Below are 22019 nucleotides of genomic sequence, written 5' to 3' on the forward strand. Positions count from 1 at the left end.
GTGCTCTCTGACAACAGGTACCACGGCTGCAATCCTATCCTGCATTTGTGTTACATGCTCAATAACGCTTCTATAAGGAGTGGGCTGTCCTTCCCACGTCTCTTTGGCAACATCCAACAGCCCTCTGGGGTGTCTACCATACAACAAATCAAATGGAGAAAACCCCGTAGAGGACTGAGGAACTTCTCTGATGGCCATTAACAAGTAGGGCAACAAACAATCCCAGTTTTTCCCATCTCTCTCAACAACCTTTTTTAACATACTTTTTAATGTTTTATTAAACCTTTCCACCAACCCGTCAGTTTGGGGATGGTAGATGGACGTCCTGAGGTGAGTGACCTTAAATAACTTGCACAATTCTTTCATGATCCTTGACATAAATGGAGTACCTTGGTCAGTCAAAATTTCTTTTGGTATTCCCACTCTACTAAATACCTGCACCAGCTCCCTAGCTATCACCTTGGTTGTGATAGTGCGTAAAGGGACAGCCTCAGGATATCGAGTGGCATAGTCCATAATTACCAGGATATACTGATGGCCCCGAGCAGACTTTAACAAGGGCCCCACGAGATCCATGGCTATTCTGTCAAACGGGACCTCTATAATAGGCATGGGAACTAGTGGGCTCCTGAAATGGGGTCTAGGGGCATGATACTGGCATTCAGGACAGGAAGAACAATATTCAGACACTTCTTTATAAACCCCTGGCCAAAAGAACCTTTGTAAAACTCTTTCAGTGGTTTTTTCTGCCCCTAAATGTCCTGCGGTAACGTGACTATGAGCTAAATCTAGTACCGTTCTCCGATAAGGCTGGGGAACTACCAGCTGTTCCACCACATCCTCACCCCTTTTGACAATGTGGTACAAGAGCTCATTACAGATGGCCATGTGGGGATACGTAACCCTGTCACCTGGTACCACAGGTTCCCCATTAACAATCTTAACATTCTCTCTAGCCTTTATTAAGGTAGGATCCTTTAACTGTTCAGACGCAAACAGATCCTTCTTTACCTCCAGGTCAGGCACGCTTTCAGTTCTAACTACTATGTCTCTGTTCCCGGCAAGAGGGTCCTCACTGGACTCCCCATCTGTCACTTCCCCAGCCAAACTAGCAAAAGGCAAAGGGCCAGAAAGTTCCGAAGACCCACGTACATCCATAAAATCACCGGTATTATCAACTGGCTTTTTACTTCTCACATCTGTTGATAACCGTGATTCCCACAGTTTCCAAAAATGAGGAAAATCCCTCCCTATTATGGCCTCATGCACCAAGGTAGGGACCAGTCCCACTTTAACCATTGCTGACCCACAACAAGTTTCTATATTCACCTCAGCAGTGGCATAATGTTGGGTATCCCCATGTATGCAAGTTACCCCAATAGGTATTTGCTGGACCTTTAAGGGGTTCACTAACCCAGCTTTCACGAGGGTAACTAAACTTCCTGAATCTAGCAAGGCCTCTACCCGGTTACCTTCTAAGAACACATCACACATTTGTTTTTCCAGCTCAGGTGAAGGTACCACAGTACAGGCTAACCTAGCAAAGAAAGATATTCTGCGACATTCAAAGGCAGCATCACATTGCATGGGTTCTTGCGTGACTGGGCAATTGGCAATAACATGACCTGGCATACCACACCTAAAACATTTAACCACACGATTATCAACCCATTTGGGCAGCATAGACCGTTCTAGCCCCATTGGCCTGTTTCCAGGGCCAGTGTTTACAGTCTCTCCAGCCTTGCGTTCTCTTAACCGCCCAGCAACGTTTTCCCACGGAACAGTCTTACCGGTCTTTACTGAAGGGCGCTGTCGAGGATCTATGGGTTGCTGGGTGGTCATCAGTAGTTCCTCTGCTGCCAAATACCTCTCTACCATGTCCACTAATTGGTCAGCAGTACCCGGGTTTCCATGGCTCACCCATTTGCGCAGGACCATGGGCAAAGATCTCAAGTAGCGGTCCATGACGACTCTTTCCACCATCTGGGGACCAGTTAATGTCTCTGGCTGTAGCCATTTTTTTGTTAGCTGAATAAGGTCGTGCATCTGGGAGCGCGGAGGCTTCTCCATGGCGTACAGCCAACGGTGCACCCGTTGTGCTCGTACTGACAGCGTGACTCCCAGGCGGGTCAGGATCTCAGTCTTTAGTTTATCATAGTCCCGAGCCTCAGCAGGGCTTAAATCAAAGTAAGCTTTTTGGGGCTCACCTGACAGGAAAGGTGCCAGCAGACTGGCCCACTGTGCTTTCGGCCAGTTCTCACGCTCGGCAGTCCTTTCAAACGTGGTCAGATAGGCCTCCACATCATCAGCCTCTGTCATTTTCTGCAGGAAGTGACTGGCTCGTATAGAACTAGAGCTGGTTGGAGCACTGACGGCCACATCTCCAACCCGAGCTGCAAGTCTCTGCACCACTTCTGCTAAGGCCTCTATATCCTGACGCTGTTGCCTGTAAAGTTCATCAACAACTGCCTGCTGTTGTCTCTTATTTTCCTCCATTGCCACCTGCTGCTGTCTGTTGGCCTCCTGCTGTAGTCTCCAATTTTCCTCCATTGCCACCTGCTGCTGTCGGTTGGCCTCCTGCTGAGCCGCTGTAGCTTGCAGCAAGGCTTTAAGCAGATCCTCCATGTCAACAGATTTTTCAGGCGGCTTTGCAGCTGCTTTCACCCAGGACATATATCAAACCCTCAGGGGTGAGTCTCAGTAACTTCACACTGGGCTGTATCTGCATAAACCACCGTTTTCTGAAGGCCTCACAAAGCTGCTGCTTTCACTTATGCGCAGAACGGCCTGCTCGCATTCTCCACCAAGTTGTAACACTGTAGGGGTGCAAGGTGCCTTTTCCTGGGGAATATGGCAGGACGCAGCAGCTGAGGAACAACACAAGTCCAGTTTCTGGTACAACTGACCCCGGCCAGTTTTATTGAAAAAGAAAATAAAACAAACCCCAAAATAAAAATACCTTGCCTGTCCGGCACTAACTAAACATAAGATGTTCCTAACTGTCACTAAACAAAACACAGAGTTCTTCAGTACATACTGTATAGCTTACTTGCATCAGAAAGCGTGTCTCTCACACACAGATCCTGCAGCCTTCCCAGGCAGTCTGCCCATACTAATCAGGTTAGAAGCACTATATCACTCTTACACAGCTGAAACCCTGATTAGCCCTCTGTGAGGCCAAAGACCCGAACTGGGCCCAATGTCTAGAACTCGCCTTATCTCTCTCTCAGAGCCTTTACCCAGCTTTTACAGCAAACTGAAAAGGTTCAGACAAAACAAATAGCATTTTTCCTAGAAGTTAACATTTTCTAAAACATGTAAGACAAGAACCTGGGACAAATATACCTGCCCTCAAACACTATCCTAGTGTTCTTGTCACAATATATATATATATATATATATATATATATATTATACACTGCTCAACAAAAATAAAGGGAACACTAAAATAACACATCCTAGATCTGAATTAATGAAATATTCCTATTAAATACTTTGTTCTTTACATAGTTGAATGTGCTGACAACAAAATCACACAAAAATTATCAATGGAAATCAAATTTATTAACCCATGGAGGTTTGGATTTGGAGTCACACTCAAAATTATAGTGGAAAAACACACTACAGGCTGATCCAACTTTGATGTAATGTCCTTAAAACAAGTCAAGATGAGGCTCAGTAGTGTGTGTGGCCTCCACGTGCCTGTATGACCGCCCTACAACCCACACAAGTGGCTCAGGTAGTGCAGCTCATCCAGGATGGTACATCAATGCGAGCTGTGGCAAGAAAGTTTGCTGTGTCTGTCAACGTAGTGTCCAGAGCATGGAGGCGCTACCAGGAGACAGGCCAGTACATCAGGAGACGTGGAGGAGGCCGTAGGAGGGCAACAACCCAGCAGCAGGACCGCTACCTCCGCCTTTGTGCAAGGAGGAACAGGAGGAGCACTGCCAGAGCCCTTCAAAATGACCTCCAGCAAGCCACAAATGTGCATGTGTCTACTCAAACAATCAGAAACAGACTCCATGAGGGTGGTATGAGGGCCCGACGTCCACAGGTGGAGGTTGTGCTTACAGCCCAACACCTTGCAGGATGTTTGGCATTTGCCAGAGAACACCAAGATTGGCAAATTCGCCACTGGCGCCCTGTGCTCTTCACAGATGAAAGCAGGTTCTCGTTGAGCACATGTGACAGACGTGACAGAGTCTGGAGACGCCAAGGAAAACGTTCTGCTGCCTGCAACATCCTCCAGCATGACCAGTTTGGCAGTGGGTCAGTAATGGTGTGGAGTGGCATTTCTTTGGGGGGCCGCACAGCCCTCCATTTGCTCGCCAGAGGTAGCCTGACTGCCTTTAGGTGCCGAGATGAGATCCTCAGACCCCTTGTGAGACCATATGCTGGTGCGGTTGGCCCTGGGTTCCTCCTAATGCAAGACAATGCTAGACCTCATGTGGCTGGAGTGTGTCAGCAGTTCCTGCAAAATGAAGGCATTGATGCTATGGACTGGCCCGCCCATTCCCCAGACCTGAATCCAATTGAGCACATCTGGGACATCATGTCTTTATCAATCCACCAACGCCACGTTGCACCACAGACTATCCTGGAATTGGAGGATGCTTTAGTCCAGGTCTGGGAGGAGATCCCTCAGGAGACCATCCGCCACCGCATCAGGAGCATGCCCAGGCATTGTAGGGAGGTCATACAGGCACATGGAGGCCACACACACTACTGAGCCTCATTTTGACTTGTTTTAAGGACATTAGATCAAAGTTGGATCAGCCTGTAGTGTGTTTTTCCACTTTAATTTTGAGTGTGACTCCAAATCCAGACCTCCATGGGTTAATAAATTTGATTTCCATTGGTCATTTTTGTGTGATTTTGTTGTCAGCACATTCAACTATGTAAAGAACAAAGTATTTAATAAGAATATTTCATTCATTCAGATCTAGGATGTGTTATTTTAGTGTTCCCTTTATTTTTTTGAGCAATGTATATATATATATACATATAAATAGCATGTGGAGAAAGCTGCACTCTCAATAATCATGCGGAGTCATCAGCTGGGGTGCATTATTTTAAAGAGAGCCCTGTGTCAAACTACGGCCTCCATAATATTCAAACATCTGTGGGAATGCACTCACCAGACTTGCTTGTAGAAAAAATGCTTTTAATAAACACTCACATAGCCAAATGCAGAGGTCGACCCCTGTGTTTGGCTAAGTGAGCGTTTATTAAAAGCATTTTTTCTACAAGCAAGTCCGGTGAGTGCTTTCCCACAGATGTTTGAAAATATATATATATATATATATATATATACACTGTATATATACAAATGCGAAAAGCCCTTGCTCACTGACTGACTGACTGACTGACTGACTCATCACTAATTCTCTTACTTCCCGATATGTTAGGAAGCTGAAATGTAACATAGGTATTCTTCAGGTGGGAAATAGGAAAACTACGCAATTAGAATATTAATAAACCTCCCCTAAGGGGATGAACAGGGGGTTGACATAATGACATCATTACCGATGTGTGGCTTGCGTTGCATGAACGGTAACACTCAAATGGACAATCAGATCAAAATTTGGATTGGACCTCCAGTGGATAGAAATTAATAAACTACAAATATGGTCCTGTCACTTTTTACTGTATCCGCTCCTCGGTTAATGCCAAGAAGCATGGATTATTATTTACATGTATATATATATATATATATATATATAAACAAATATAGAAAACCACAGCACTCGCCACCCCAGAAGCGGGGTGCAGTGTCTGCACTCACCACTCATAGGGTGGGGTGCATGCAGCCCATGGCCACCTACCCAAATACATACAAAATAGAGAATTCAGCACTCACCATAGCAAGCTCACTTGTCCTCACAACATCAATAAATAAATAAACAGATAAGCCTTTTATAATTTTGAATCCTGTACGCATGCATTCCAGCTATTTATGGATAGATAAGCTTGATATAATCTGTTATCCTGTACGCATGACATACAGCTATTCATATTTTATGTATTTCAATGTATTTTTATGTCATTACTTGTATTAAATAATTTATCTTTTATATATATATATATACACTGCCTAGGCTATATATTGATTGCATACTTGGGAATATGCTGTTTCCCTAATTAAGCCTAAATGATTTCTGGTCAGTGATATATTTTGATAATTTACCAAAAAAAACAGTACACACTATGTTTGCTCTTCTTTTTTTCAACATGTATTAAGCGTCAAAGAAGCATCGCCCGAATTTAGCTTCTCTGGTTTTCAGATAAGTTTTTTAACTGTTTGCAATATATCCACTCTTGATACCTTCATTTATATTCACCTTGTTATACCATCTACACTCTTGGGCGCTTATTTTCACCAATTCCTAGAAATGTGTATATATATATTTATATATATATATATATATATATAAACAAATATAGAAAACCACAGCACTCGCCACCCCAGAAGCGGGGTGCAGTGTCTGCACTCACCACTCATAGGGTGGGGTGCATGCAGCCCATGGCCACCTACCCAAATACATACAAAATAGAGAATTCAGCACTCACCATAGCAAGCTCACTTGTCCTCACAACATCAATAAATAAATAAATGATGGGGGTTTAGTTGGTGAATTGGCCAATGCACGGAAGCCTGCATACCGATTTTCAAGGTACCCCACCATTTATTTATTTATTGATGTTGTGAGGACAAGTGAGCTTGCTATGGTGAGTGCTGAATTCTCTATTTTGTATGTATTTGGGTAGGTGGCCATGGGCTGCATGCACCCCACCCTATGAGTGGTGAGTGCAGACACTGCACCCCGCTTCTGGGGTGGCGAGTGCTGTGGTTTTCTATATTTGTTTGTATATTTTGGGGTTAATCTTTGGTTAACTCTTATTAACCATGGTCACAGGCCTTTTCATGCACCCCTGTGTAATCTTAATTGTTCTAAACCTGTGTCAGCTGCTCCTTAGTAATTTATCGGCTGTGTCAGGTGACTAGTATGCCTTTAAAAGCCACTAGATATGTGGCAGGCATACATTAAACCTAGTGGGCATATTTGCAGCTATATTATATGTGATACAGTTGCCAGGTTTTAATTCTTTAGGCTTTGTGATAGTGTAGGACCTGCATGAAGGTGGGGTACCTTGAAAATCGGTATGCAGGCTTCCGTGCATTGGCCAATCCACCAACTAAACCCCCATCATTTATTTATTTATTGATGTTGTGAGGACAAGTGAGCTTGCTATGGTGAGTGCTGAATTCTCTATTTTGTATTTTTTATATATATATATATAGATATATAAACAATAGGCTAGAGTCCACAACAAAATCATAGGAATTCAGCACTCGCCTAATATTAACACTTCAAACTGTTATTCATCTGAATTCAGGGGATGTTAGTTCCAAAATATTGAAATAGTTTGTTAAGCTGACCAGCCACTTCACGGCCATTCCCTTTTGGTAAGTCCCTTCACTGACTTTCAAAAATATATATATACTGTATTAGACTACAGGGGCACTATGTTTGATATACCAGTGGTTCTCAAATTGGGTGCCTCAGGGCATATGCAGGGTGCCCGGGGTTGGTGCTCCAGAGCAAATTCAAATTATTTATGGTCAATGTAATAGACAAAACCAATGTCGGTGGCTGTCCATTATAAAATATGTGGGCAAACATTAGCAAATCTTGTCCCTCACCACACAACTGACCAAAGGATGACATATAAATATAATTTACTTAATTTAATATTTATTTTTAAATTTCTCTATAAGAAACTTTTGGCTTAGGGGTGCCGTGATTAAAAAAAAGTTTTGGAACCACTATATTATACTATGACAGCACTAAAAAAGACTTCCTGTTTGAGCTGCCTTCCATGTCAGAATCATGTCTTGTTTTATTTACAAGTGACGATTTCCCATGCAGTTTGTATACCTATCCCATTTAATAATTGGGATTGCAATTTTTTTTTTTAATCTGGTTTTTGATTTGTCGTTTAGTAAATCGCAGTCTATACCGTTGCTGTACTGCTATCCAGCAGTAAAATCCAGTTTGGGCTTTCATTTACTCTACTCGTTTAGGCGCCCTTTCATCATTCCATAAAGTAGGTGAAAACTAAGATTGATTTTCACCTACTTTTGTATAGAGATGTGCGGTTCGGTTTTTCAGAAATTTTGTGGATCCGAACCAAACCAAAACCCGATCCGTATCTCCCGTGGAGCTCCGATCCAAACCGAATCCCAGTTCGGATATTACCACGGTTCGGAATTCGGATTTTAAATCCGAAATTTGGGTTTTGGATTGCAAAAATTTATTTTTATAGATTTTTTTGTTGATTTTTATTAATGATTATAGATTTTTTTAGAATTGATATTTGAGCCAAAACCCGAATCCGCATAAAAACACTTTTGGGTGGTTTTGACAAAACCAAAACACAGTGATGAATTATAACCTAAACAAAACATGGGAGTTGCGCATACACTTTTGTAGAAATGAGGTATCGGAGCTATTTATTCATAAGGTCACATATATCTCCTGCTTACCTTTTAGCCCAGATGCAGTCCACCAACCCCAAATACCAGTATAGGAACCATCCTCCATCAATCTCTGAAAATTAAAGTGGGTGGTGTAAGAGGGTGGCGGTGCGGTGTGGTGCCTGCTGCCGTGCAGGTGTAGATTCACCACTTACCAGGCGCTGCACTCTCTCACCTTCCAGGCGCTGCACTCTCTCACCTTCAGGTACCGGTACCTTCAACGGACCTGGAAATCTTCAGTCGGACCCGGACACTGCGATCCTTTCTCGGAGCTGACGACGGACGAACAAGGGAGATAGTAAACCGACTTAAGGGGGGGTATCAACCCTTCTTCCATCGGAAAAGGGGATACCCCAGGGGGTGGCGGCAACCTTCACCGGTTGGGTGTAAGGTCATCACTGGCACAAAGCCTCAGTCACCCAATTCTCACACACTCGCACTCTCGCGCGTAGTGTGAAAAAGGGGTTCTCACGTCCATGAGCAAACCCCTAATCCGGCGCTCGGGGACAAACAAAGGGACGGACGGACACAGATGTTACTCACCGTTGGTTCCACACTGCGGAATTCTTCTCCACTTACAGGTTCCTGTAAGGAGGCAAACAAACAACAGCCGTGTAGGGCCTAACTCTAACATAGTGAAACACCACTACACTAACTATAACGGCAGAGCCCTCAAACTAGCTCTGTGTGTGTGCTGCAACAAACTAGACACAAATTTAACAAACTTGGCCCTGCACGGAGACAACACACATCACAATAGCAGTGCGAGTAACAACCACGGTGCTGTCCCTTTAATTACCCGCTCAGAACACCAGGGAGTGGGCGCCGTACAGCCTACCCACTTCCCGCACGCTTACTCTGGCCTACTGCCCCCTATCTTCACACAGGCCAGAGGCCTGACTTTACCCTCGGGCCTAGCGCCCTCCTAACTTGGTGCCCGTTGGGTGACCTGGGCCTAATGCCCAGGGTCACCTTATAGAGTGGGGCTCATGCTTACAAGCCTGCCTATTCTGCGCACATTGGGGTGGCCCGGGCCTAGCGCCCAGTACCACCCTTATTCATCTGGGGGGTGCACCTATTAACTGGGCCTAATGCCCACTATATGCCCTCGGGCCTAATGCCCGCCTAAACTGCCAATTACAGTGGCTTGGGCCTAATGCCGAAACCACCAAATCAGGGGGTGACTGAAACTCCTAACTGCGCCACAGGCCTAGTACCTGAACTGTGCCCCAGGCCTAATGCCCGTCCTTTGTGGTCTAGGGAGTAAGGGGGGGGGGTAAGAGTAGCCTCACTGAGGCCTCACCTGGTCCGGGGGTCTCTGGTGCCCTCTTCTGCTGCTGGCCCGTCCTGGCCAGTGGCGTCGCCTCCACTCTTCAGCGTCCAGCCACTGCTGGACATCTTCCTTCTGCAACCCGGCGTCTTCTGGCCTCTTCAGCGGCCACCGGATCTCTTCCTCCAACGGCCGCCGTCTTCTCCTCTGCCACGGTCTCTCCTCTTCCACCTGCTCTTCGCCACGGCCTCCTCCTTCTTCGGCTCCCACCCGCGCCTATGACGCGGCGAGTGCCGATTGGCTCGCCACGCTTGCATGTGATTGGCCACCGCTCTGTGAGCCGTGATTGGCTCATGGAGGGCACCAACATTCAGACGCCTCCAGTCCGGTGCAGGGAAACGTCTGGTCCCTGCACCGGACACCCGCTGCTCCTGCACACTGACAGGCGCTGGAGACAGACAAGCTGCCCCAGCGCTGTCCACAGCCAGGAACTGCAGGGGACGCAGATCCCCTGCACCCTGCAGTGCTGATGTGCACTGAGAAACAGGGCACATCTCTATAGTGGCATTTGACTGCAGTAACCTACGCCATCTGCAGATGATATTGGTTTCCGGAACCCCACTGCTTCCTATGAGAAAGAAGGTATGTGTTATGATGTTCGTATCCCTGGTCTCGCACTGACCCCTGCTCCCCTTTATGGCAGAGCGAACTCAGACCCGGCAGCGTAATTAGTGACAGAATCAGTAGTAGTAGATGCCGGCACCTATCCTCGAACACTGGTGCAATCCAGAAATAGAGATGTGCGCCAGCCCAAATCTCGGGTCGGTATCTCCTTCGTGTTTTGGATCTGTATTGGTTTTGCCAAAACTGCACTTGCAGGTTTTGGTTTTGGATCTATATTTTTTTTTTTTAAATCATAAAAACAGCTAAAATCACAGAATTTGGGCCTGTTTTTGTTCCTAATGTATTATTAACCTCAAAACATTAATTTCCACTAATTTCCAGTCAATTTTGACCACCTCACAAGCTTACAATATTGTTTTAAACTAGTTTAGACCAAAAGGTTGCACCAAGGTAGCTGGATGACTAAGCTAAGCGACAGCAGTGGGCACAGGACCGGCGCCACCATTAGGCAGCTTTAGGCAGCTGCCTATGGGCGGCGGCCACTGGAGGGCGGCACTACACACTGGCAATGAGTGGCTGCTGTCTTATACAGTGACTCTAGCCTCAGCTCAGTCAGCCAAGCTCCACCTTTTTTTAAAAAGACGAGGAGCAGTCATGGATGTCATCGCCGCCAAGCTGCCACTGGGTCTGTGAAATGTGAGTGAAAAAGTCAAGTGAAAGCATTGCGAACACTGACTCTATCCTCTTTCTGCCATCCTGCCGCGGCTGCCCACCTCCGCGATAGCACTTGGCTGTCTCGGCATATTGCCGCCCCGCGCTTTGACTGCATCTGCTCCCGAATGTGCATCACCCCACGATTGGGCTCCTGGCCTCCCATATATAACCCCTCCTGCCCTCCGTTATTGTGCTCCCGCACGGCGCATCAATATGTCACCCCACCCCCCGCGATTGAGCTCCCGGTCTCCCGCATGCCGCTTCTAGTCACACGCATCTTGAAAATCCGCTCTCTTCTCTCTCTCCCCCCCGTGACTCTGCTCCCGCTGCCTGTTACCCGCACCCGCAATATCTTGTAACTCTCCACTCCCCCCCCCCCCGCGACTCTGCTCCCCCCGCTGCTTGTTACCCGCACCCACTGGGCTCCTAATCTTGAAAACCACACTCATCTCTCCCCCCCCCACCCCGCGACTCTGCTCCTGCTTACCTGTACCTGCACCCACTGGCTCCTTCATCTCATAACCCGCACCCCCTGGGCTCCTAATCTTGTAAGCCACACTCATCTAACCCCCCCACCCCACCCCACCCCGCGACTCTGCTCCTGCTTACCTGCACCCACTGGCTCCTTCATCTCATAACCCGCACTCCCCCCATCCCGCGACTCTGCTCCCGCTGCCTGTTGCGCTGTAGTAAGTTTAGCAGCCTGCAGCTCCATGTCTTCAGGGAAGAAGGGACAGAGGAAAGTGTGCAGTCTCTCTCTGTCCTGTGCATGGGTCATTACAGCCTGTCTTTCCCATCAACAAAGCAAGAGACAGGCTGTATTATTTTTTTGTTCTCCAGTAACCAATTCAATTTGAATATTAGGCTCTGGTTTTATATATAATACGCTTGTAATACGCCGGACACTGCCCAGCTACCTCTACACTGCTGCCCCTGCCTGGGTGAGAGTAGCATAAGGGCTCCTGGCAGGGTGCTGCTGATTTTATGTAGTGTGTGTCATTTACTGTGCATCTTTCTGTGTCATATTTTATATTGTGTGTGTCACTGCATAGGTTACTTTGTGTGGGTGTCACTGTATAGGCTACTGTATAGGTTACTGTGTGTGTCACTGCATAGGTTACTGTGTGTGTGTCACTATAGGCTACTGTATAGGTTACTGTGTGTGTCACTGCATAGGTTACTGTGTGTGTCACTATAGGCTACTGTATAGGTTACTGTGTGTGTCACTGCATAGGTTACTGTGTGTGTCACTATAGGCTACTGTATAGGTTACTGTGTGTGTCACTGCATAGGTTACTGTGTGTATCACTATAGGCTACTGTATAGGTTACTGTGTGTGTCACTGTATAGGTTACTCTGTGTGCTATAATGTGAATTTTGGCTCATACCATGTGCTATAATGTGAATTTCGGCTCATTCTGTGTGCTATAATGTGAATTTTGGCTCATACCGTGTGCTATAATGTGAATTTCGGCTCATACCCTGTGCTATAATGTGAATTTCGGCTCATACCGTGTGCTATAATATGAATTTCGGCTCATTCAGTGTGCTATAATATGAATTTCGGCTCATTCAGTGTGCTATAATGTGAAAGGGTCACCAGTACTAGATAGTATAATGGGTCCTACTATTGTGGTACATAATGTGTATAAGGGGTATATGGTGTGGTAAACTACACTGAAGGACACGCCCCCTTTTGAGTGGCCACGTCTCCTTTCTGGAGCACACGCGCGCTAAATTACAACCTTCACTTTTCCATACCCCCACTTCAAAATTTCCACTTTGACCACTGTGTGTATATGAGTATACATACTGTGTAGATAGACAGACAGACAGACAGACAGACAGATAGGTATTACGTGTGTCTAGTTTTTTATATATATATACTCATCTACACAGTAGCTGGGAGCAGGGCCGGATTATAAGAAGGGCAACAGGGGTGGTAGCGGTGGGGGAGGGGGGGTTATGGCTGAAGTTTTGCCTAGGGTGCCAAAAAACCTTGCACCGGCCCTGAGTGGGCAGCAAACACCTGGCAGGTAACAATATATTTTTAAATGCTGTAATAATCTGTTAAAATTATTTTAAAATTAGGATCAAGTCCTTCTGTTCCTGAAAGATATTTTCAACTTGGAGAAGGTTCGCTAATCATCCATTAAAATTATTGTTTAATAGAGATGTTTTGAGCGTATATCAGAGCAGGCTCACTGAAGCCAATTTGTGTCCAATCGTATGTGAATCAAGTTAAACCAACCATTTAAAACATGATCATCTGAGTGACATCTACGGAGCACCTGTCGCTAACATACGGTGTGTGCAGCCATTTTGTGCTACATCCTTATGAATATTGATAACCATACTGAGCAGACCATAAATGCCTTCTCGCAGTGTGAATGAGTGACAGCTATGCTATATATTTTTTGTACATCTAATAGAAAGGTGCTGGCCTTGTTTTTGCCAGGTGTTAATAGTACACACTGTAAATAGATGTTTGTTTTGTGCTCTGGATGGTTGTCGTGGATAATGGGAACAGGATTTGCTCTTCTACATCAGAAAAAGTAGCCTGTGGCTCTCCAGCTGAACTATGGGGCTGATTCATAGATGATCGCTGCTGTGCGTTTTCGTCCGTGCCCCACAACCGAGCACTTAGACAGACACGTCCATTCAGTAAACTCTCCACAGCCAGAGTGAAAATGGCGCAGATCACCGAGACCTTTATAGAATTCAATACCCTGCAAGAATCCACCAGCGGAATGATGATGTTTCGCCCCGTTTTGGGATTCGAGCCTTGGGGGAAACCCCCACCTGAGCCAGTATTTACTAAAAATCCGAGTTTGGCCGATTTGTGTTTTTTTTTCTAAGTCCCAATCCGGGAATTCACTAAGCACCAATCTCGGCAGTGTCTGGTCTATTCGTAATGGTTTGAATGACAACGTTCCGAAATACGAATGAATAGACCATCGGTCAAACGCGGCTGTTATTTCATAGAATACGGGCATTCACTATTCATTCGTATTTGGGTGTTAGTTTCTGAGTGCTCAAGTGCGGGTCTGTTTTTTTTCGATTCGTTAAAAAAACCAGCAAGAAAATAGACCTGCTTTTTCCAGTCGAGTTTGGATAACCATGCACGGATCAGTGAGATCTGTGCATGGTTATCTATGGGAAAGGGTCTGTTTAGTGTAAAATCGGGAAAAAAAATTGAGTGGGGTCCCCCCTCCTAAGCATAACCAGCCTCAGGCTCTTTGAGCCGGTCCTGGTTGAAAAAATATGTGGTAAAAAATGACAGGGGTTCCCCCATATTTAATCAACCAGCACCGTGCTCTGCGCCTGGTCCTGGTTCCAAAAATACGGGGGACAAAAAGCGCAGGGGTCCCCCGTATTTTTGATACCAGCACCGGGCTCCACTAGCCAGGTACATAATGCCACAGCCGGGGGACACTTTTATACTGGTCCCTGCGGCCCTGGCATTACATACCCAACTAGCCACCCCTTGCCGGGGTACCCTGGAGGAGTGGGGACCCCTTCAATCAAGGGGTCCCCCCCTCCAGCCACCCAAGGGCCAGGGGTGAAGCCCGAGGCTGTACCCCCCATCCAAGGGCGGCGGATGGGGGGCTGATAGCCTTGTGAAAAATTGTGAATATTGTTTTTAGTAGCAGTACTACAAGTCCCAGCAAGCCTCCCCCGCAAGCTGGTACTTGGAGAACCACAAGTACCAGCATGCGGTGGAAAACCGGGCCCGCTGGTACCTGTAGTACTACTACTAAAAAAATACCCCCCAAAAAACAGGACACACACCGTGACAGTATAAGTTTATTACATACATGCACACCTCCATACATACATACTTACCTATGTTCCCACGAAGCTCGGTCCTCTTCTCCATGTAGAATCCTAGGGGTACCTGTGTTAAAAATTATACTCACATAATCCAGGGTAGAATCCAACCTTTGAATAATCCACGTACTTGGCAAAAAAAAAAAAAACGGAAACCCGACCACGCACTGAAAGGGGTCCCATGTTTACACATGGGACCCCTTTCCCCGACTGCCAGGACCCCCCTGACTCCTGTCAAAGAGGGTCCCTTCAGCCAATCAGGGAACGCCACGTCGTGGCACTCTCCTGATTGGCTGTGTGCTCCTGTAGTGTCTGTCAGGCAGCACACGGCACAGATACAATGTAGCGCCTATGCGCTCCATTGTAGCCAATGGTGGGAACTTTGCGGTCAGAGGTTGACCGAAAGTAACCTCACCGCTGACCGCAAAGTTCCCACCATTGGTTACAATGGAGCGCATAGGCGCTACATTGTATCTGTGCTGTGTGCAGCCTGACAGACACTACAGGAGCACACAGCCAATCAGGAGAGTGCCACGACGTGGCACTCCCTGATTGGCTGAAGGGACCCTCTTTGACAGGAGTCAGGGGGGGTCCTGGCAGTCGGGGAAAGGGGTCCCATGTGTAAACATGGGACCCCTTTCAGTGCGTGGTCAGGTTTCCGTTTTTTTTTTTGCCAAGTGCGTGGATTATTCAAAGGTCGGATTCTACCCTGGATTATGTGAGTATAATTTTTAACACAGGTACCCCTAGGATTCTACATGGAGAAGAGGACCGAGCCTCGTGGGAACATAGGTAAGTATGTATGTATGGAGGTGTGCATGTATGTAATAAACTTATACTGTCACGGTGTGTGTGTCCTGTTTATTGGGGGGTATTTTTTAAGCAGCAGTACTACAGGTACCAGCGGGCCGGGTTTTCCACCGCATGCTGGTACTTGTGGTTCTCCAAGTACCAGCTTGCGGGGGAGGCTTGATGGGACTTGTAGTACTGCTTCTAAAAACAATATTCACAATTTTTCACAAGGCTATCAGCCCCCCATCCGCCACCCTTGGATGGGGGGACAGCCTCGGGCTTCACCCCTGGCCCTTGGATGGCTGGAGGGGGGGACCCCTTGATTGAAGGGGTCCCCACTCCTCCAGGGTACCCCGGCCAGGGGTGACTAGTTAAGTATGTAATGCCAGGGCCGCAGGGACCAGTATAAAAATGTCCCCCGGCTGTGGCATTATGTACCTGGCTAGTGGAGCCCGGTGCTGGTTTCAAAAATACGGGGGACCCCTACGCTTTTTGTCCCCCATATTTTTGGAACCAGGACCAGGCGCAGAGCCCGGTGCTGGTTGAAGAAATATGGGGGAACCCCTGTCATTTTCCCCCCCATATTTTTTCTACCAGGACCGGCTCAAAGAGCCCGAGGCTGGTTGTGCTTAGGAGGGGGGACCCCACGCAATTTTTTTCAGATTTTTTAAGACTTTAAACTTTTTAATGTACACAATGAAGCCCTGCACGGATCTCACAGATCCGGCCGGGATTCCTTGTGTTTTGTCAGGCAGTGTTTTACTCATCACTCCCGTAAAACACTGCCTGATATTACGAATCACATCGACATCGGAAAAAACGATTGTGCAAAAGTCGGCAGCTTAGTGAATAACCGTATCAGGATTCAAAAAGTTGCAGTAAAATGCACCCGATACCATTCGAGTTCAAACACCCTTAAAAACGGCAAAAACACGAATATTAGTAAATAAACCCCCTGGACTCGGATCTGAAAGTTCAGGTGGGTCCTGTTCTCAGAGAACCGGACCCGCTCATCTCTATACAGAATTGGTCCTGTGCTATATATTATCTGCCATTATAACTCTTGGCAAGACAGATACATAAGTTTCGGGAGGCTTTAGGGGCATTGATGAAAATAAATCTTAACTAGAACGGTCAATTTCCTCTATTTATATTTATTACCTCTATGTGGTAACACCCTGACAATACAACAAACAGTAATACAACTCTGCACAGAACAGGACTAATAGAGAGTGACTAGTGCACCAGCACTGCGTACTGCGCATGTGCAAAAGGTAAAGGCACACAAATGCGCAAAATGCGTAACGTTAAATGCATTATGTACATACCAAACTTTGCCAATGGAAATGCAGAATTGGTGAGAGAAGGGGCATTTTCTTGTAGCTGAGTAGAGAAAGATCTTACAAATCACAAGACAGGGGCAAATTCAGCATGGTGATGGGTGGTGGATAGCTGCATGACTTCATCAATTCTCATTAGATGACTGGCGAATCACTGATACAGCAGACAAAACTGCTGTCATTAAGCGCGTCTATACAGTATTACAGTAGCTGATTGAGCTGACATGTTTGCAGCAGTTTCTGCAATGACTGAAGCATTCTGATGTGTTTCTCACTTGTTTACACAAACAGTACATGCATGCGGGGGGGGGGGGGAGGGGGGGGGTTCTAGCCAATGTCCGCAAACAGTATGTCTTAGCCATTGTCGAAGTCATTTTAACTGGCTACATTGAATGGATTGATACTGTTGATTATGTTTTCTAGTGCATACTGTATGAATGTTTTTTTTTATTACAGGGTGTGATTACACAGACACTAGCAAAGTACGTTTCTAGGCATACGTAAAGCAATGTAATATAATGTTGCACAAATGGGAGGATATGTATAAAACTTTGGAGAGAGATAAAGTGGATATTGATAAAGTAATAACTAACTGTTAACTGTCATTTTACAGGCTGTGGGTGAGATTTATCAAAAGTAATTTGGAGAGAGATAAAGTTGACAGAGATAAAGCACCGACCAATCAACTCCTGTAATTTTCCAAGCACAGCCGGTAAAATTACAGGTAGGAGCTGATTGGTTGGTACTTTATCTCTCTTAACTTTATCTCTCTCCGGCCTCTGATAAATCGCCCCCATAGCCTGTAAAATGCCAGTTAGGAGCTGATTGGTTGGTATTTTATATCTCTCCACTTTATCCATCTCCAATGTTTGATACAAATCCCCCATATACACAAAAGTGTCAGATATAATAAAATCAGTCCTTACTGTACATCTCCTCAATCTCATGATTTGTTAAAGCCATAAATGGTGTTAAACTGAGCAGCATTTCTGAAGGAAACATAAAAACTATATTCAGTCCAAAACTGTAGGAGGTGGAACTTGAAATTTTCTGTTTACAGTATACCTCCGGAAGGTTTTTCCCAGGACAGCCATCAGGGGGGAACTGCGGGGACTAGAGTCCCAGGCCCTTATAGAGAGGGGGACCTACCCCTGATCCTACAGCAAGTACCTGGAGAGTTGACAGGCAGCACATCAACAGTGTTAAAAGAAGCCTTCCATGTGCATCAGCTCTGTGAATCTTTCCTGCAGGTCGGCAATGTTCCACCTATAGGTAACGTCATGATGTGAGACATCATATAGCGTTGGAACGATGTGGCAGAATCTTTTTATTTTGGTGAAGGTGGGGGGGCCCATGTCTATTTTGTCAGTCCAGGGCCCCACAATTCCTGATGGCAGCCCTGGTTTTTCCACTTCAGTGATGAGTTATGTACGTTGATGTGCTCTGAGTAGATCATTAAAGGACACCAGTGCAAAACCAAGGTGTACTGTGTAAGCTGTATTTACCAGGTGTAAGTTTGTAAGCCAGGTTAATATTTTAGTGATGGACCATAGACGATAATATAGCTTGGGACAGTGAAAACTACTGCATTAAAAATTGAGTTATGGGGACTGTACAGTTTTAGGTTCTCCTTGCAGCTACATGGGTGGAAACCCCACCAGAAATATTCCTGGGACTAGCTAAAAGCTATATCATGTAGCAGAAGTGCTAAGCAGTCTCCCCAACTGTGTTCCCCTTTGTGCTGTGACACCACAGTGACTGCATTGTGAAGTGACACCAAGGCACAATTTTTTTGTTTACACGTTTTGAAGGGGCTAGTGCCATTCAGTGTCAGCTGTACTGGTTGCTCTAGTAAATGAAAACATCATGTATTTTTGATGAGGGCTAAACTAGAGACTCCAGGAAGGTTTTATTGACTTTGGCGTTTTGAAGGTTTGCATTGGGATTCTCCAATTGCAGGTCATACCTGCCTATAATTTGCCCATTTGGATGATGTAATTTAGCAAACACTGTATAAAGAAAATTTGAATGTCGTTATTTAGCTTGGCAGCAATATTTTCCATTTTATTTTGCAGGGAGAGCTACATTTCCATGCGATGACAGCGCATCAGCTATATGTTAGCAACATTACTGTAAGAGCCGACAGCCAACACTAAGGATGCTTCAGCGCTGCAGTTGGCAGATGCAGCAGGTTTGCCACTGAGAAGAGCCAGGAAAGCATATGACTATTTGGCACGGGAAGGTTCTGTAAATGATGGTTGTTTGAGTCCATACAGTACAGTATACCAATCTCTACTTATTTCCAAATATGCACAATGGGCAGACTAAATGGTAAGGAAACATACATGCTTAGATAATATTTGGATGGGTTTTCCATGCACATACAGTATGACTAATTTATTGTCTTGGGATCAGAAGTACCTCTCACAGTTCTTGCTAAAAATCTTACTATTTTGCAGGATTTGTGGAAGGAAATCCCTTGCACACTTTGGCATGCAGTTCCTTAGTGATACTTTGTGCGCATGCCAAAGATGTGCGCGCCAATAGATGTGTGTGGCCACATGGGGTGTGGCCAATGAAAATGGTGGCATGATACACATATGGTGGGCCAGATACACATATGACCTCAACAGTGCCAGATACACGTATGCCCTCAAGAGTGCAGTGTCAGATACACATATGCCCCCTATAGTGCCAGATACACATATGCCTCCAGTAGTGCAGTGTCAGATACACATATGCCCCTACAGTGCCAGATACAAATATGCCCACACACAGTGCCATATACACATGTGCCCCCACAGTGCCAGATACAGATATACACCCACAGTGCCAGATACACATATGCCCCAACAGTGCCAGATATGCCCCCACAGTGCCAGATAAAAATATGCCCCTACAGTGCCAGATACACATATGAACCCCACAGTGCCAGATACACATATGGCCCCACAGTGCCAGATATGCCCCCACAGTGCCAGATGTGCCCCCATAGTGCCAGATACACATATGACCCCACAGTGCCAGATACACATATGCCCCCCATTAGTGCCAGATACACATATGCCCCCAGCAGTGCAACTCACCACTGCTTCTGCTGCTATCTGGGGCCGGCTCTGCGCAACTCTCCTGTCCCTCAGTCCGGTCTCCGGCAGCATGTATCTCAAATCAGGCGCCAGTTCATGAGCCAATCAGAGCAGACAATAACCAAACACTGCCAGAAAAGCATGGAATTCGTACAGAAATAGAACTTTCAAATAGATCTGCTTTTGGCTGGTGTGTTTGGAGAATTTTGCATGGATCAGTGTGATCCGTGCATGCTTCTCTGTGTTAATGTTTGTGTAATAGTTAAAAATAAAAAATAAAAATTGAGTGGGGTCCCCCCTCATAAGCATAACCAGCCACGGGCTCTTTGAGCCGGTCCCGGTTGTTATGGGGGGGGAATGCGTAGGGGTTCCCAGTATTTTAAAAACAAGCACCAAGTTCTTGGACCAGTCCTGGTTCCAAAAATACAGGGGAAAAAGGTCTATTGAGTCGCACTTGTGTGGACGGCAGTGTATCTTAATACGAATTGGCCCAACACTGCCGAGATTTGAGTTTAGTCAATTTCCAAGCTGCATTTTTGTATGAAAATGCAATCTTAAATCTTGAATCAAATCAGGAGCTTAGTAAATTTCCACCAATGTCTCTGGGATTGTCCTAAAGAAGCCCAACTGGTCTCAGCACCGGCGACATTTCAATCCTACATGGATCTTTTCAAGGTGTGAAGCAGAGTGTGGGCTGTATGGATATTTATACCTTATGACCAGGAAACGATGTACATTGGAAATTATCTAAAAGCATAATCGGTAAAAAGAATTAAATTTTTAAAAAACATTTCATTCATATAGACAGAGTACACAAAGACAATATATCAGTTTAGATATGTGGTGGTGACATAAATATACATTTAATGTCCATTTTTTATCCTTAGACAACAAAAGAATTTCAAACCTGCGAACCAGAAGTGGATACTGCACATGTCCACCCGTAAGCAGTGGAGATGCTGTGTGGTTCACAAAGGGCCAGCCAGGAGAGGGACTCAATCCCCAGCATGCACAGGACTTATAACCGGAAGTCCTTGCTTAGGGATGAATTCACACAAGGTCAAATAGCATTTGGAATGTACTGCATAGGTATCACATTAATCATTTCGATTGTGCTGAGTGAGAAGAAAAGAAAAAACACAGCAAATATATAGTTGCAAACAAAGAAACCTGTATTGTAGATACTGTAGCAATGTTAGAATCAATACTTCCCAAAATATATTGTTACTAATGTTATATAGAAATATCTCGCAACAAGAAGCATTTAAGCACAGACACGCCCATTTGTGCAACTAGACATGCCCTTTGGGAAGAGTATGACACGCCCCCTCTACCTCGCTATGCTTTGCTACGTGAAAAAGCCGCCAGTATTTACCCTGCATGCAAAAACAAATAAATGTATTTGCTCCTCTTGCATTGCAACATGGATTGTCCCTGTGCAAAGTACTGTAACTTGGTCTTTTTTGCTTTGCTCCCGCTTCAGAATTAGGAGATTTTTATGTGTTTAAAACTAATTCCTGTGCAGTTAAAGTTGCAGCCCAGCATCTGTAGAACACTTTTAAAAGTGTTTCAATGCATCTGTGATGCAAATAAGATGCATCATTGAAAGAAAAATGTGCTATGTTAGACCTCTTGGAGCTGATCAGTTGCTCCAGTTGTCTCGCGCCATGTGGCATATTGAGGCTAGGTGTATGAGGACACATCGGTACTTATTCCATTTGCCCCCACTACCTACTGTTCCAATCTCCCTGCACCCAAAATACCCGATTATCAACTATTTTACCCTCTTTACACCTTACTGTCTTCCTCCTCTTCTAGTGAAG

This window comes from Pseudophryne corroboree, chromosome 4 (assembly GCF_028390025.1).
Source record: "Pseudophryne corroboree isolate aPseCor3 chromosome 4, aPseCor3.hap2, whole genome shotgun sequence".
NCBI lineage: Eukaryota > Metazoa > Chordata > Amphibia > Anura > Myobatrachidae > Pseudophryne > Pseudophryne corroboree.